Source organism: Misgurnus anguillicaudatus, chromosome 12, assembly GCF_027580225.2.
Source record: "Misgurnus anguillicaudatus chromosome 12, ASM2758022v2, whole genome shotgun sequence".
Classification (NCBI taxonomy): Eukaryota; Metazoa; Chordata; class Actinopteri; order Cypriniformes; family Cobitidae; genus Misgurnus; species Misgurnus anguillicaudatus.
The window spans coordinates 26,604,717-26,622,866 of NC_073348.2; the positions used below are offsets into that span (position 1 = coordinate 26,604,717).

General features: G+C 43.0%; 1 pseudogene; it reads right to left on the minus strand.

Annotated features, from left to right (window-relative positions):
• Positions 1–407: 407 nt before the first annotated feature.
• LOC129446979 (uncharacterized) lies at positions 408–17,890 on the minus strand (annotated as a pseudogene).
• Positions 17,891–18,150: the final 260 nt, after the last annotated feature.

Sequence of the window (18,150 nt, forward strand, 5' to 3'; positions counted from 1 at the left end):
ATTGGAGTCTGTCCTGAAGTCTTCATCTCTCACATCATGACAGATCTCCAGCATCAACTTCATTCTGTCCGTCTTCATTCCCTGAAACTCAGTACTGCTCACACTTTCATAAATAACTTCAGTCAACTCTAGTACTTTATAGTTAAACATTTTAACTCTGCTAAAGCTGAATGTTGTTTTTGTGTTGATCTGTATGAAGAGGATCCCCTCTGCAGCTCTAGTTAAAACTAAGAAGCAAAACGGAAGCATTAGTGTTGAGGTGTGAACTCAAACACTTATATTCAACTCTTAAGTGTGAGAAACATTTACAGAAGTTTTAAAGAACAAGTTTTACATGTGCACAAATGGTTTAGATCATTGTTGCATTTATTATTTTCAATACCTTTTGAAATTTCTGAAACCAAAATGAGATTTCATATTTTGCATAAAGAGAGGCCTATTTTTAGATATACATGTAGATATAGAAGACAACAATAAAAGATTTTGCTACATCGTGTGTGTGATGAGGTCATTTACACTATTTGCATTGTGGAATTTAATCATCATTGAAGTTTAACACCTAAAATATCATCCATATATAAAACATTTATCAAAATAGAAATGCAGAGGACTTTATTTAGGTCAGTGGTAGGCTATCATTACACAAGACACACCAATAAAATGTGCAAAAAGGTTTTATGTAAATATACACCGATCAGCAACCCCCCCTTTGCCACCAAAACAGCTCTGACCCGTCGAGGCATGGACTGCTTCTAACACATCAACTAGACTTGTCCTCAAAGTTGATGTGCTAGAAACAGGAAAAATGGGCAAGAATAAGGATCTGAGCGACTTTGACAAAGGCCAAATTGTGATGGCTAGACGACTGGGTCAGAGCATCTCTAGAACTGCAGCACTTATGGGATGTTCCCGGTCTGCAGTGCAGTACCTATCAAAAGTGGTCCAAGGAAGAAAAGATGGTGATCCAGCGACAGGGTCATGTGCGGCCAAGGCTCATTGATGCACATGGGGAGCAAAGACTGGCCTGTGTGGTCTGATCCAACAGATGAGCTACTGTAGCTTAAATTGCTGAATAAGTGAATGCTGGTTCTAAAAGAAAGGTCTAGTGGAGTCCATGCCTTGATGGGTCAGGGCTGTTTTGGTGGCAAAAGGGGGACCCACACAACACTAGGCTGTTAAGGCTGATATTCATGTTCAGGTTACATGTTTAAATTACCTGTGTGTTTTGATTCAGCTTTAAAAATATTGCCGGATGAGCCATAAGTTTGTATTATAACTATATTTATAAATAGTTTTTATCTACATCCTGACTAATAATCACATACCGCATATTACTCTCATTGACAGACAACATTAAAAGTAGACATTTGATCACAGCATAAAATTTAAAACTTAAAATAAATTTGAGGTATTTTAAGGGGTTAAGCCCGAGATACACTGCATGAGTTTTGGCTGTCCCAGATAAAAGATTGCCATCTTCAAATAATCGTTGTGATTTTTGTTATTATGGCTCTTTATCTGTGTTTCTATGTCGTACAGTGAGAGAGGTTCAAAGATGGACATTTTTCAGATCTTGCGACCTAAGATAGTCTCCGACAGTGTCAGAAATTCAGCATGATCAACGCACAGTGTGTTTGCTGCTACGACCTAGTAATGGCCATGGACAGGACTACACACCCCAGTTGTGGCTGACAGGAGATCACGTGGCAAAGTATGAAGGTAACCATTCACAGGAGGAACCAAGATGGAGCATGGTCATCCAACAGGCACAGAGTCCATAACCCAAAGTGAGATACTGTAAAACAGTGAGTGCATCTGAGGTGTGTCTGAGATGATGAGGGGCAGGTGCCAGTTGTTCAAAATTAGGTGGTGTTGGAGCAAAAGTACATTAAAAACAAATGTCTAAAGAAACGTGTTACTGTTCTCTCTCACAAATCCATTTAAAAGCATCAGTACAGGAGTAATCAGCCCACCCTGATGAAGAAGACAAAACACAGTTCTCTTCTTTTTCACCATCAGGTTCTCCCAACATCCAGAATCTGAAACAACAGATCATCATTAGATCTTCAGTGTTGTTTTCTGTGTGATATGATACTGACTGTAAGAATCGTTTATATAATAATAATTAGTTAAATTTAGTGATTTCTCACCTATAGCTCAGTGCGCTGCCATCAACCCATTTCCATCTGCCCTCTACAGCACTGTCAGTCAAACCAATCCAGAGTCCGTCATTACCAAAATTCTTCTTAATAAAATCCTGAGAAGATTAAAAAACAACAAATTACTGTCATCAAGTGTTCATTTCGTTTTAATTTCTTGTCACTCTCCACATACAGTACATGCTGTACATGTTTACTTATAATGAGGATAGCAGACACTGTCATTTCTATCTAAAACTCATTATCAATACTGTCGAGTTTAACCATAACCACATCCATAAAGTTTTTAAGAAGTGAATATGATTTAACTTACTTTTAACACGAAACTTTACTCACTTGTTCCTCTTTGTTGTTAATGATGATCAGATCTGCTTCTCTCTCTCTACAGTATCTTCTGCTCTCAGTCCAGTTCTTTCTCTCAGATGAAATAAAGTACAAATTGGACTGATAGTAAATCCATTCATCTGTAAACACAACCACTTTAACCACACTTAACTACACAACTCACAATAGTGTTAACATACTGTATTTACTGCAAGCCTTTTAATATTTAATATTATTTGAACATTTTTTGTTTAAGTTTAAGACTACCATTAAGTTGTCCGCACGGTTTATTTTTCTTCTCCTCCAGCTGCTCATTTAGTTTAGTAATATTATTATACTTGGCTATTAATTCATCTCTTTCTTCTGTGATGTTGTGATTCTTAGTTAATAGCTGGTCTCTCTCTTCTTTGATGTTTTGACACTGGTGATTGTTTGTATTGATGAGGACACACAGCACTATGACTGCAGTCAGTAGAAGAACACACAGCAGCGCCAAACACACTGAAACTGATGAAATTAATAAATTAAAATATGTTTTTTAATTCCATTGTTACTTCACCATGTATTACAGCACAGATAGACAAAATATTAATTTATTTTTTGTGTTTTAACACAGAATTGAATGTTTCTTACCTGTACGTTGAAGTTTTTGGTGTGTGTTTGTTTCTGTGTTGAAGTCGTGATCTCTCACAGAATCTGCACAATCATAGATGGGCACCATCATCTCCGTTCTCTGTCTGTTCATTCCCTCAGACTCAGTGCTGACCACATTATCATAAATAATCTCTCCCATCTTAACTTTAAATTTTAATTGAACTGTGCTAATGCTGAATGTACTTCTTGTGTAGTTTAAGTTGGCATCTTTGGGGTTCTGCATACTGATACTGGTTTTAGCATAGGGTAGAATGAAAAAGGAAGTGAGGTATATGTGTGAGGTCCAATATCATGTGACATTCACTGTTTAAAGTTTGAAGCAGTTTATTAAGTGTGAGTCATAAAGGACCTACAAACAGTTCATCTCTTATCATCTCTAGTAAAGATGCGTGGACTGCATTACTGATTGGAATTTGTATTATAATCCTACAATACGTGGCTTTGGTTGTGATATTGGATTATACAGTATTCATTTTTGCATTTACATAGCGTCTACAGACACATTTTCAAAACTTCTGAACAATGTATAAAGCTAACAATTAGATACCAAGTTACTTTTATCCTGAATACAGTTTTTAACTCTGGATTCTATGATCTTTTACACTTGAACTCACCATTGCATTTTTAATTAGTTTTTTTCCCCTCATACTGTATGTTCAGTTTGTTTTACTATATTATTGAGCTATTACTAATCTTCGGAGTGACCCTTTACATTCGGCTTTAAGTGTAAACAAAAAAAAGGTTATCAGCACACTGAAAGCTATAGACGCTTTCATCAGACACGCACATTGCCTAAACTGAGCTCTAGATCAAATACATTGTCGAAAATAAAAAAATGGATGGATCATCACTGTGCAAATAGAGGTTTGGCAGCCAGGCAAGAATTTAAGGATCTGTAACTAACATTGTATACATTCATTTTACACAGTAACGATTGGTCATTGTAATAGCTGATATGTTTTTGATATGATTTGAAGTAAGCCGCCATGCACAGCCAAAAGCACACCGGGGTACTGAACCCAAGACTACCTGGAGGAGGTTGTCTGAGCATGGTTGCAATAGAAATATGACTCGGTTTACGTGAATGGGAAAACACCTCTGATTCAGGTGTGCACTCTTTCAGGAAGCGAAGTAACCATGACGACTGTATTATCATTGTAATTATCAGTGGTAGCATTTTTCTACACTGAATTTATATGTTTTATTAATTCTGCAATAAAAAGAACTAAAAAAAAGTATCATGACAACTGATGAATTCCATTTTTTAAAACACATTTGCACACCTGTCGCACTCTCTGCTGTGCAGGACAACACCAGCATATTAAACAACAAAAAATATGAGTCGCATTGGGTTCCCTTTCAGTCGGTCACTACGACGTCACGTCGTGACCGACGAATTGGGAACTCGCTTAGAGAGACCAATCTGCTTCGAATACTACTAAAACGCCAATGAACTTGGCATTGAGATATTTGCATAATGCTGGCGCCGCCCCGCCAGGTGCGTATATAAGCCACAGGTGCAAATGTAGAAATCAGCTTTTTATCGCTTCGAAAGCCGGCAGTATCTGCTACTGAGAAGCTACTTTCTGCTCTTCTGGGAACAGTTGCTGAAGTTGATTGACAAGCAGTACTGACACAGCGGACGCTCGCAGTATTCCACTGCTCTGCATATTTTTTGTTTTGAGTTTAGTGTGTGCGTTGCCTCTCCCTGTGCGCATCATCAGCTGAGCACCAAAAGAGTGATTTCCCTAAAGAGTGATACGTGAGAGCTCTGTGTCTTTTTAAAGACAGCCACTCTCTCGTATATTCGGAGATCAGCGTCCTTTTCATGATAGCTTTTCCTCCGTGCGATCTTGGGTGCGAGAAGCAGGGATTCCAGTGACGGTCACGAGCGCTGTCTTCGTGCTTGCGCATCGAGCTCTCCGAGGCTGCGTTCGTGGAGAGCTTTTGTTCTCTCTGTGAGAGCATAACTCTCTTGGATTGCGGAGCCGACTGTCGTTTCTATGGGAACGACGTCCGCGCCTTTGCAGTGCTGAACGCCGCCATGGTGCGGCTGTCAAGCGCTCGCAGGACGCTCTTCGCATCACTACGCTGAGTAGGACGGAGGATGCGTCCTTCACCTACCGGCCTTCTCATCCTCAGCCGGTTGAGGCTCCGGTGGAGACTGCAGAGTCGTGTTCTGCGATTTCTGCCGAATCCACTGGGCCTCCTTCGGGTCCCGTCACTTCTGCAGCATCAGAGGGGTGCCCATCTTTTCCCTCCGAGGCGGAGTCGTCCCGGAGATGGCGGCCGTGCCCGCTCGAGCGGCGGAAACGGTAGAGTTGGAGGGGTTAATCCCTCTCCGCCCGAACCGTCCCGCCCATGTGATTGGTATTTCGGAGCTGCCCGGGCCTATACGGTCCTCACCTCCTGCCTTTCCCGACGGCACGAAGAGCTGACGTGATTTGCGGCCGTCTCGGCCGTTCAGCTTTCACCCCTCACCTCCCTCACCAACGGAGCCGCTAAGGTCGGGGATCCCTTCAGTAGAGCGGGGGGTTGCGATGCAGCTGCGTTCCTGGAGGGACCACCCAACCCTTCCCTCCCGTGTTTGTATAGACAGTCGTCCGGTTACGGGCGCTGCCCATCAGGCATGCGGAGACGCGGCTTCAGCCCTGCATGTAATAACGTCACTGCAGGTTCACCAAGCGAAGGCTCTAGAGGTTTACGAGGGAAACCGCGACCTTCAGTCGTGCGATGTCCACCACAGTGTTCAAGATCGCTACCTTTGGCTATGTCTGGCTTACATGACGGACGCAGACGAGAACAACTTCTTGAATGCTCCTGTCTCACAGACCGGCCCCTTCGGCGAGCCCGTGGAGTCGTACAGCTCCGCTGCGCAGACTGAGGCGATCTCCTAGGTCATGCCGGCGAAAGAGAGCTGCCCTTGGTCCACCACGCCGGCTCCTCAGTCTGCCTCTCGCCGTCGGCGTCCTGCGGCGGCCACCTCTGTTCCCCTCCTCGGACCCCATCTCGGCAGCGCATGGGAACCGGTCGTCAGCAGCTCGCCCCGCCCGCTTAGCCGCTTCCCGTGAAAATCGGGAGCTTAAGTGGCCAGTAACGGGCGACCCGGATTGGCAGAGGATCACTCTTCAGGAGACGGTGATTCGCTCCTTCCCCCGGTAGAGGGTCGGGTGGAAAAATTCTTGGTTTGCATCTGTTCCACCGGCTGTCCAGCCGGTACCCACTTAACCACACATAAGAGTGCATTCCTCTTCCCTCTCCAGGTCTCCAGAGGATCAAAAGAGCCGTGAGCGGGCACACCAGCTCACCCTATCTCTCCTCTATCGCCAGCGGGTGTTTTTCCGGAGTCTGCGCTCTCCGCGCAGGAGACCAGACGACCGCCACCCTCAGCGGGCTCAGGTCAGTGTCACACACACACATACTGTAGATGTTTATGCTGTCACAGCAGACGCACCGGCAGTTTCACCTGTCTCGCTTCGCTGCCCCACCGCGGGTACTTCGGTAGTGTCGTTAATTCTCCTCGTACGGTCCCTGGATGCTTCGCTTCAGTTCCCAGCCCGTCTCGTTGAGTTTTACGCACTGTCCGCCTCGGTTACGAAATACAATTACCGGCACTCCCCCAAATTCTACGGGCATTCGTTTCACTATAGTGAAAGCGTCCGATGCACATGTACTGCGTGCAAAAGTCGATGTCCTGCTGGCGAAGGACTTTCGAGCCGGTCCCTCTTACCGAGAATGATGATAAGGTTTTTTCCAGCCTTTATCTCATATTACCCAAAATACGCGGTGGGTTACGACCGATTTATTTACGCACCGGCTCTACAAGTGTGACCCTTTAGGATGATACGCCGAGGCTCGTATTTCAATATTCAAATCGGTTTGCAGCCTTAGACCTGTAGACGTGTACTTCATGTGTGCATCTCCCCTCGCCTTAGATCGTTTATTCGCTCTGCGTCATGGGGTGGGCATATTAATACCAAGTACACCATTCGAGCTGTCTCTCTCTCCCCGTGTCTCCATGAAAGTGCTAGTCACGGCATTAAAATCTCAGAGAGAGAGAGCGTTGTTCGCATTCTGCTTATATTTACGTCAACTATGATGGCTCGTTCTTGGCAGACGTGCGCGAACACAGAGATTTAATGCTTCAGCATCTCGCTCGTTTAAGTCATCAGGTCAGCTGGGAAAGGAGCAACTTTGCCCCGTGCAGAGAATCCTTTTCTCAGTATGGAAATAGACTCGATCGATTTATTGGCGTGTTTTACAAGAGCGTGCAACCAATCAGTTCTGACTTGCCTCGGTTTAATTCGAGGGAAGTACGCGGTCCCCCTGAAACAGTTTCAGAAGCTGGACATATGACAGCATGCTGCGGCTGTGACACTGCTCGAGCTGCTTCATATGAGACCGCTTCAGCATTGGTTTTACGATCGAGTCTCGAGGAGAGCGTGGCGCATGGCATACACTGTGTAACCATTACACCTGCGTGTCATTTCAATGTTACCCCGTGGCAGACCCAGCATTTCTGATAGCAAGATATGCCCCTGAGTCGGGTCTCCTGGCATTCTGTAGCACATACGATGCCCCCAGCACGGGATGAGCAGCCACGTATGACGGGCTTGCAGTCTCAGGGGTGTGCATAGCACCCCAACTGCCGCGAGCGGTGCGCTGTATATCTGGGACTTGTACGCTCCGCTATGGAGCTGCGAGGGAAGGATGTATTAGCCGACACCGACAACATTGCGACTGTTGCGTTATTTACCGTTAAGTGGTTTTTGCGCTCTCGTCACCTGTCGCATCTCGCTCGTCATCTCCTCCTTTGGAGTCAGAAGCATCTGAGGTCCCTTCGTGCCATTTACATCCCGGGTACGCTCAATACAGCGGCAGACGCGCTTTCCCGAGCTGCGCGCACCGGCGAATGGCGACTCCACCCCCAGACGGTTCAGCTAATTTCAAAGAAGTTCGGTCGTGCGCAGATATATCTATTTGCGTCACCGGACGATACCCACTGTTGCCTGTTTTATTCACTAACCGAGGGCAGCCTCGGCGTGGATGCGTTGGCACACAGCTGGCCGCGGGGGACGCGCAAATACGCATTTACTCCAGTGAGCTTAATCGCACAGACACCGTGCAAAGTCAGGCAGGACGAGTAGAGCCTTTTATTAGTCGCCCCGTACTGGGCGACCAGGAATTGGTTTTCAGAATTAATGCTCCTCGCGACAGCCCCTCCCTGGCGAATTCCCCGGAGGAAGGATTTTCTTTCTCAAGGAAGGGGCACATTATGGCACCCGCGCCCCGACCTGTGGGATTTCCATGTATGGTCGTTGAGTGCGCGCAAGGTTGAGGTGATTTATCGCAAGCGGTATCTAACACCATCGACGCGGTACGAGCACCGTCCACAAGACGGGCTTACGCGCTTAAATGAAACCCTTTTCGTCACCTGGTGCTCTTCGCAACGCGAGGACCCCAGAGAATGCTTAACATTGTGCTTTTATATATCTTCAACATAGGTTAGATGGTAGGCTGTCACCCTCCACCATTAAAGTTGATATCGCCGCTATTCTGCTCATCACTCACTTATTAACGGCAGATCAGTTGGCCAGCATGATTTGGTTATTAGATTTTAAGAGGCGCTCGCAGGCTAAACCCCTCGCGCCCTCCCTCTATTCCTCCTGAGACCTGTCCATGGTGCTGAAGCCCTACTACAGGTTCCGCGTTCGAGCCTTTGCAGTCTGCGAGTCTGAAGTGTTTGTCAATGAAAACTCTGACCCTGCTAGCATTGGCCTCCGTGAAGAGAGTAAGGGATTTATATGCATTCTCTGTTGACGATTCGTGCCTTCAGTTTGGTCCTGCTGTCTCACTGAGACCCAGACCAGGCTACGTGCCCAAAGTTCCCACCACTCCCTTCAGAGATAAGGTGGTGAGCTTGCAAGCGCTGCCCCCCGGAGGAGGGCAGACCCAACCATGGCTTTGTTATGCCCCGTACGAGCGTTACGCATCTACGTGGATCGCACACAAAGCCTTAGGACCTCAGATCAGCTCTTTGTTTGTTATGGTGGTCAGCAGAGAGGGAAAGCTGTCACTAAGCAGAGGATGTCTCATTGGATAGTTGATACTATCGCCCTTGCTTATAATCTGCAGGGCATTCCTTGTCCATTTAATTTGGGAGCTCACTCTACTAGAAGTGTTGCCTCATTTTGGGCATTCGCTCGTGGTTCCTCGCTAACAGACATCTGCAGAGCTGCTGGTTGGGCGACACCTAATACGTTCATTAGATTTTACAGTGTTCGTGTCGAGCCTGTCTCCTCTCGTGTTCTTTCCTCGTTAGGGGAAGCACAGAGAACAGGCTCGCAGGTCGGCTTGCAGCCTCCGACTGCTGCTCCAAACTGAGCTCAGTATGGAAGGCCATCGAGGCAAAAACGCGTAATAATTTGTTTTGCCTTCTTCCGCTGCCTTGGCAGCCTGATGTTGCGGAGCATCCGCTGCCAGCCTCTCACTAGCTGCATCCTCGCGAACCTGTGTTTGGCTCGGGCATCCACATTGCGTCCCACCGGGTTCCTTTGTGAGTATTTTTCCGTGGGGTTAATCCTACTAGCCCACGTTTCCCTCAGCAGAGCACTGCTTTGCTTACACAGCCACGGCTGTCATTTATACCTCAACTACGGTTGACTTTCGCCCACCAATAGCCCTTAACGGGGCGGTGGCTTCCGCAGCGTCCCTCTACCGCTCAGATAGGGCGCTTCCCAGTCGCTGGCACTACTGTGGGTTAAAGGAACATCTAGTGCCCGGCCTTCTGCCTTAAAACCTAATTCTCCTTATCCTTAAGTGGAACCGGAGGGCTTTACGCAGACACTGGAAGAGGTCAGCCCTCAGTGGCGTTTTGGTAGGGATTCCCAATTCGTCGGTCACGACGTGACGTCGTAGTGACCGACTGAAAGGGAACGTCTCGGTTACGTATGTAACCCTCGTTCCCTGAAGGAGGGAACGGAGACGTCACGTCCCGTCGCCACAGGGCTGCTCCCTGCTGTTTATCGGCCGGTCACACTTTCCGGCTTTCTCAGCGAAAAAGAAGCTGATTTCTACATTTGCACCTGTGGCTTATATACGCACCTGGCGGGGCGGCGCCAGCATTATGCAAATATCTCAATGCCAAGTTCATTGGCGTTTTAGTAGTATTCGAAGCAGATTGGTCTCTCTAAGCGAGTTCCCAATTCGTCGGTCACGACGTGACGTCTCCGTTCCCTCCTTCAGGGAACGAGGGTTACATACGTAACCGAGACGTTTTACGTCCTCTTGTACGTTGGTAATGACATGAGATTACGGAAACCAGACCAACATTGTGGGAACATACACTTGGGCTGAGACTACAGCAAACAAGCCAAGTGTGAAAACGCCCTAGTAGCTGGTTTCTCTCTTCATTGAGGTTTTTGCTCTTTATGTGACACTGATGAGAGTTTGTATCATTTAAGACACATAGCACTACACTACAAACAAAATGATGCTAAACACCTATGTAGAACCATATTGTGCTATGTTGAACCATAAGTGGTGCTATCGTCATGCTTTACCACTTATGGTTCTACAATGGTGTTATAGGTTCTCTGTACCACAAAACAATGGTTCCCCTAATTACGAGCTTTTAGTACTACAGTATTTAGCACCATTTTTTAGAGTGTATGACTCCAGTAAGTAGAAGAACACACAGCAGCACCAAACACACTGATCTGTAACTTCTCTTCCTTACACACTCACTTCCTGAAGATGACAGATGTGCATATTTGTCTTTTTAATTACAACACAGATAGAAACATGCACAAATTGTACCAGTTTAATCTGTACTCATGCTTTTAGAAATGAATGTCATTACCTGTACACTGCAGTGGTTGGTGTTGGTCTTGATCTCTCACATCATGACAGATCTCCAGCATCAACTTCATTCTGTCCGTCTTCATTCTCTGAAACTCACTCCTGCAAACACCTTCATAAATAACCTCAGTTAACTCTAGTACTTTATAATCCAACATTTTAACTCTGCTAAAGCTGAATGTTGTTTTTGTATTGATCTGTAGAGGTAGTTCTAGGCTGTTTCTCAATTCCAAGAACGCAAGGAACGGATTTGCGTTGTCGTGAAGATTGGTCTTGCTAGACGACCTTGGAAGAACGAACTCAAAAGGTCGCGAGAACACAGAACACACTTGTGAGAATTGAGATGTGTGCGATCTTCCTGTTGGTCACCTGACCTCCCCAGATTACAGCGCGCAAGTCTGCACTCGATGCATAGATATCAAGAACACATCCGGGTATTTTCATGCGTCATCTGTACTTGTGTTCTTGAGAATTGGAATTGATCTTCAACAGTTAATGATGATGTAGAGTGAGAACACAAGGACGCAAGATCGCTGAAGATAAATATATGCTCCATATTGAGAAACAGCCCTAGTAAAACTAAGAAGCAAAACGGAAGTGTTGAGGTGTGAACACTTATATTCATCTCTTAAGTGTGAGAAATATTTACATAAGTTTAAAAGAACAAGTTTTACATGTACACAAATGGTTTAGATCAGTGGTTCTCAACTCCAGTCCTTGGGTCCCCCTCCCAGAATGTTTTAGATATCTCCTGATATGAAACACCTGATTCCACTCATCATACTCCTTCCAGAATGTTTGAAACTTTTCCTTAATTAACACACTAACAAGCTGATGAACTGAATCAGGTGTTTTATATATGGAGACATCTAAAATGTTCTGGGAGGGGGGGCCGAGGACTGGAGTTGAGAACCACTGGTTTAGATAATTGTTGCATTGATTAATTTGAATACCCTTTGAAATTTCTGAAACCGAAAAGAGATTTCATAAATTGTGCATAGAGACGCCTATTATAGATATACATGTAGATATAGGGGCGGTTTCCCCGACAGTGATTAGACTAGTCCTAGACTAAAATAAACGTAAGAGCTGTCTAAACTGAAAACAACCTGCCCTGACATTTCTTAAAATACATTCACGTCCTTTGTTTTGTCTCAAAATGCACACAACTAATGATTTTAGTAAGGCATGTTTGTTAAACTAGTTATATTTCCTAATTAAACTAAGACCTAGTCCTGGCTTAAGCTAATCCCTGTCCTGGAAACCACCCCATAGAAGATAACAATAAAAGATTCTGCTACATCGTGTGGGATGAGGTCATTTAAACTATTTGCTGATGGCCAGACGACTGGGTCAGAGATTCTCCAAAACTGCAGCTCTTGTGGGGTGTTCCTGGTCTGCAGTACCTATCAAAAGTGATCCAAGGAAGTAAAAGTGGTGATCCAGCGATAGGGTCATGGGCAGAGCCGATTCTGGCCTTCTGGGGGCCCTAAGCAACTTTGTGAGGGGGCCCTGTCATCCCGTTCATAAAAAAACATTGACAGTCTCTGCGTAAATGTAGCTATAAACAAAATGTTAACTAAAACACGTATTATCTTATAGCTGTACATTTTTGCCACATGTAGCCTACATTACTGGAACACTCATCAGAATACTTCCTAATTGTAACATTGACACATGTTTTCTAAAAAGTTCTTAATCTGTTACATTAGTACTTAGAAAACAAGGTCTACTGCCAAATATACTATTTTTAAGAGATGTAGAACATTGTGGAAACAAATTAAAAATTATGAATAAAATAAAAACAAAATAGCTGTCAGATAACTACAACTCAACAGATTTTGTTTAAAGCAACACTATGTCGTTTCCATGTAAAATGACGTACAGCTCCCCCATGTGGTTGAAAAGCGCAACAGTGCCTGGTATCAGACACTCTACTGCAGGAAGGGGGAGGGGCGGGGCTGTGTTTTTCTACCCTCCACCGCCACTTTCAGAGTGTGCTTGTAGCAGCTAGGAGGCTGCTCAGGTTGCAGCAACAGTACAATTTGTCCAGTTAAAAGTTGTTCTATCACTGAAATAATTTTAGATACATTATTTTAGGTAAAACGCTACAGTGTTGCTTTAAAAACTAAGGAATGAATAGACTTCACAGATAAACATACAAAAATACATAAATAATGATCTAAATATGCAAACATTAGACCTAATGTGCATTGTTTTAAAATGCTAACAGGAGTCACACAACATCTTGCATGAATAAATGTGTTTATTTTTTTAACAGATTTTGATAATTAATGTGTACAAGCATTTCTAACAAACCAGACTGGACTAATACTTATACTTTAACCCATATCAGAATAAAGACGCATGTAGGCGCGTCAACCAGGGGCGTGTCTAGAAGGGGGGCATGGGGTCGCACCCCCCCCCCCACGGAATATGATTGGCCCCCCCTGGTGCCCCCCCTCAAATCTCATTGGGTCAGCTAGATTTACTGTCAACCTGAAAATGCCCACAGCACCATTGGACCAGAGAGCTGTCAATCACTGTTTGATTTGAGACTCGCGCGAACGCGAAGACAAAGCGAGCACAGTAGTTACGCGTTTTTAAAACAGGAGGAACTCGACAACTGTAAGTATGTGCAGAGATGTGATGCACAGATCCTAGTAAACCAGTTTATTTACAAAGTAGAGGAGCAACAGCAAACAAGTAAGCTTTCACACACACAGGGGTAGAGCAGATAATACTAACAATAAATGGATGAATATACAGTCTCTTATCTTTGCAGGTATTGACAGCAATGGTAATGGACAGGACTACACACCCCAGTTGCAGCTGACAGGAGATCAAATGGCAAAGTATGGAGGTAACCATTCATAGGAGTAACCAAGATGGAGCACGAACATGATAGAAAAGTACTAGATAGGACTTTCAGGGAGACACAGAGGATAACAGAGATCATGATCACTAAAGATAAGTGTACTCCAACAAGCACAGAGTCCATAACTCAAAGCGAGATACTGTAAGACAGTGAGTGCATCTGAAGTGTGTCCATGCATACTGTGAAGATGAGATGAGCTGATGAGGGGCAGGTGCCAGTTTTTCAAACTTAGGTGAACGTGGTGTTAGAGCAAAGGTGGAGCCTGGTGAATCAATAACATGTGTTTTTTTGTAAATTACTGCTTTACTATAGTTCGGATGCACATTCGCCCACCGTCCTCAAAGGGAGCTCTGAACTTGAGGCTGGGGCTCATACCCCAAGTTCAACCCCCCCCCCCCCCCCCCCATGCAAAAGAACTGCACAGAGGAAGAAAGAGAGCGGTGAAGCAGGAGATGGGGAGGAGGAGGGATGCTGGAAAAATTGCAGCTGGACGCAGAGGCCTGGAGGCTGCCTTATATACGCTCATAATGATGATTGACAGGCCTGAATGTTTAGGCTCCTCCTGAACCTACGTTTAGAACTACATTTAAAAACAAATGTCTAAAGAAAGTTGCTACTGTGCTCTCTCACAAATCCATTTAAAATGATCAGTACAGGGGTAATCAGCCCACCCTGATGAATAAGTCAAAACACAGTTCTCTCTTCTACCACCATTGGGTTCTCCAAACCTCCAGAATCTGAAACTATAGATCATAATTAGATCTTCAGTGTTGTTTTCTGTGTGATATGATACTGACTGTGAAAATCATTTATTGGATAATAATCTGATAAATTTAGTGATTTCTCACCTATAGCTTAGTGTGCTGCCATCAACCCATTTCCATCTGCCCTCCCAATCGGTGTTAGTCAGACCAATCTAGAGTCTGTCATTAGCATAATTATTCTTAATAAAATCCTAATAAGATGAAAAAACAACAAAATTCATGTCATCAAGTGTTCATTTTACTCCCCCATATAAAGTACATGCTGTACATGGTTACATTTACATCTATATAGCAGTTATATAGGAAATATTATTTTTATATAACACTTATTATTAATATTACCATAACCATATCCATGAACCTTTAAAGAAGCGTATATGATTTAATTTACTTTTGAAGGCCAAACTTTACTCACTTGTTCCTCTTTGTTGTTAATGATGATCAGATCTGCTCCTCTCTCTATACAGTATCTTCTGCTCTCACTCCAGCTCTTCTCCTCAGATGAAATGAAGTAGAAACTGGATTGATAGTAAATCCATCTAGCTGTAGAAACAACCAGTTTGGCTGTTAATTTTATTCTGGCCACACTTTACTACACAACTTACAATAGTATTAACAACATGCATGTTGTATTTACTGCAAACATTTTAATATTGAATATTTGAGATGTTTTGTAGTTTAAGATTACCATTAAGTTGTGTCCACAGTTTATTTTTCTCCTGATTCAAGTGCTCATTTAGTTTAGTAATATTATTATACTTGGCTATTAATTCATCTCTCTCTTCTGTGAGGTTGTGATTCTTATTTAGTAGCTGGTCTCTCTCTTCTGTGATGTTGGTATATTTGGTTAGTAGCTGGTCTCTCTCTTCCGTGAGGTTTTTGTTCTTGATTTGACACTGTTGATTGCTTGTATAGATCAGGACACACAGCACTATGACTGCAGTCAGTAGAAGAACACACAGCAGCACCAAACACACTGTAACTGATGAAAAAAAAATTAATAAATGAAAAAAAAAAACATCTTCCCCGTGTATTACAGCACAGATAGACAAAAGATTAATTATGATTTAACTTTTTTGTGTGTGTGTGTGTGTGTGTGTGTGTGTGTGTTTTAACACAGAAATTACTGTTTCTTACCTGTACGCTGAAGTTTTTTGTGTGTTTGTTTCTGTGTTGAAGTCGTGATCTCTCAAAGAATCTGCACAATCATAGATGTCCACCATCATCTCTGTTCTCTCTCTGTTTATTCCATCAGACTCAGTGCTGATCACATTATCATAAATAATCTCTCCCATCTTACAGTAACTTTTAGTTTCTATTAAACAGTGCTAATGCTGAATGTACTTCTTTGCAGCTTAGGTGTTTTTTTTTCATAATGATGCTGGTTTTAACATACGGTAGAATGGTAAAGGAAGTGAGGTATATGTGTGAAGTCCAAGATCATGTGACATTGTGTTTAAAGTTTGCAGCTCTTTATTAAGTGTGAGTCATAAAGAACCTACAAACAGTTCATCTCTTAAAATCTCTTGTAAAGATGCATGGACCGCATTACTGACTGAAATATGTATTAAAATCCTACAATATGTGGCTTTGGATTATGATCTTGGATATACAGTATAGATTATTCATTTTTGAATTTACATAGCATCAACAGACACATTTTCAAAACTTTTGAAGGATATATAAAGCGAACAATTAAATACCAAGTTACTTTTATCCTGAATACAGTTTTTGACTTTGGATTCTATGATCTTTTAAACTTTAACTCAGTGCACTGTTACATTTTTATGTAACCAGGTCCCTTCAGTTTTTCAACTATAATTATTAACCTATTAAAAATTTGCACCATAACTCTTTCTTTACATTCTAAACATCTTGTGTAAACAAAAAAAAAACTAATGTTTATCAGCACTGAAAGCTATAGATGTTTTCATCAGACATTCACATTGCAATTGTTACGCGATTGACCCAAAGTTAACTTACGATCAATGTTTGGTTATTGGTCTGGCTAGAGGGCAAACTGACCTTTAACTTGTCGAAAAAAAAAGTTATGTCAGTCAATTTTAAATGTAACGTACATTTTAGCGGTTACCTGGATGTCGACTTCAGATAACAAATTAAAACAAATGGAGCAGCTGGACAAATTGGTTGTGAGACCAGTGTGTTTTTTCTTTGTATGACATCTGCACGTGTGTGTGTGTGCACTCTTTCAGGAAGCAAAGTAACCTGCGCATGCTTTTAACCACTGACATCAATCATTCATTTCCACAATGCACGAATACTTTGACAACTGTATTATTATTGTGATTATCAATGATACAGCATTTGTCTTTCCCTGAATTCATGTTTGATTAGTTCTGCAATAAAAAAGAACTCAAGAAAAAAAGTACAATGACAACTGATGAATTCCATTTTTTAAAAAAAACATTTGCACACCTGTAGATCTCTCTGCTGTGCATGACAACATCAGCATACTAAACAACAAAATATATAAGTTGCAATGGGTTTACGTCCTGTTGTACGACGGTAATGACATGAGATTACGGAAGTGAACCTGGGATGATAGAATCTAATGAGTGTGAAACCAGACCAACATTGTGGGAACATACACACTTGGGCTCAGACTACAGCAAACAAGCCCAGTGTGAAACACCCTAATGGTTTCTCTCTTCAGGTTTTTGCTCTTGATGTGACACATGTTTGTATCATTTAAGACACATAGCACTACACTACAAACAAAATGATGCTAAACACCTATGTAGAACCATGTTGTGCTTTATTGTCATGCTTTTGCACCACTTATGGTTCTGCAGGTGCTATAGATGCTCTGTAGTGCGAAAAACGGTTCCCCTATGAATATAATAATAAGCTTTTAGTACTACAGTATTTAGCAGCACCACTTTTTAGAGTGCAGTTAGTAGACGAAAACACAGCAGCACCAAACACACTGATCTGTAACTTCTCATCCTTACACACTCACTTCCTGAAAATGATATGTGCATATTTGTCTTTTTTAATTACAACACAGATAGAAACATGCACAAATTGTACCAGTTTAATCTGTACTCATGCTTTTAGAAATGAATGTCATTACCTGTACACTGCAGTGGTTGGTGTTGGTCTTGATCTCTCAGATCATGACAGATCTCCAGCATCAACTTCATTCTGTCCGTCTTCATTCTCTGAAACTCACTCCTGCAAACACCTTCATAAATAACCTCAGTCAACTCTAGTACTTTATAATCCAACATTTTAACTCTGCTAAAGCTGAATGTTGTTTTTGTATTGATCTGTAGAGGTAGTTCTAGGCTGTTTCTCAACTTGCGCTGTCGTGGAGATTGGTCTTTCTAGCCGACCTTGGAAGAATGAACTCAAAAGGTCACGAGAACACAGAACACACTTGTGAGAATTGAGATGTGTGCGATCTTCCTGTTGGTCACCTGACCTCCCCAGATTACAGCGCGCAAGTCTGCACTCGATGCATAGATATCAAGAACACATCCGGGTATTT